The sequence below is a fragment of the Trichechus manatus genome, unplaced genomic scaffold, assembly GCF_000243295.1.
Source record: "Trichechus manatus latirostris isolate Lorelei unplaced genomic scaffold, TriManLat1.0 scaffold00236, whole genome shotgun sequence".
Taxonomy (NCBI): Eukaryota; Metazoa; Chordata; class Mammalia; order Sirenia; family Trichechidae; genus Trichechus; species Trichechus manatus.
This window is the reverse complement of record NW_004444172.1, coordinates 1,598,444-1,599,005: the sequence shown is the minus strand read 5'-3', so window position 1 is coordinate 1,599,005 and position 562 is coordinate 1,598,444.

Sequence of the window (562 nt, the reverse complement as noted above, 5' to 3'; positions counted from 1 at the left end):
CCAGGACGGTCGGTAGTCAGTGCTGGGCAGGTTCCAATAGGCCATGCCTGCACCACTTGTTGGTGTGATGTCAAGTGCACGGTGCAGGTAGGCAGGATGCAGCAGGGAGATGGTTATGTGGGTTTACTGAAGATGGAGCTGGCGTTTCTGATAGGGTGATATGACTGTCCTGCTGGTCACCTTGCAGTGGGTGCAGAGGTCATTCTCCCTGGTTACTGGGTTGAGTTTTGTGTGTGCACTCTGTCAATTGCTGGGTAGTTGGGGTGAGGATGCCTGGGTCACTGGTCACAGAGTGGGTGGTGCAAAAACTCTTGTTGATGGTCCTAAGCAGGCAGGCCTCTGGTTGCAGGGGCTGATGTAGCATGCAAGGCAGGAAGACTGTCACCTGTCCGTGGGTGCCCAGTTGGAGAGTATGCCCCTGTCCGCTATGACACGTCACAGGGGAGGTTGTGCAGCCAGTCCTCAAGCCCCTGTTGCAGGTGGCTGTAGGGAGTAGGAGGCACTGTCAGTCCTTGGGTCCCTGGCATAGGTGGCTGGAGGGAGTGGGAGGCACCACTGGCTC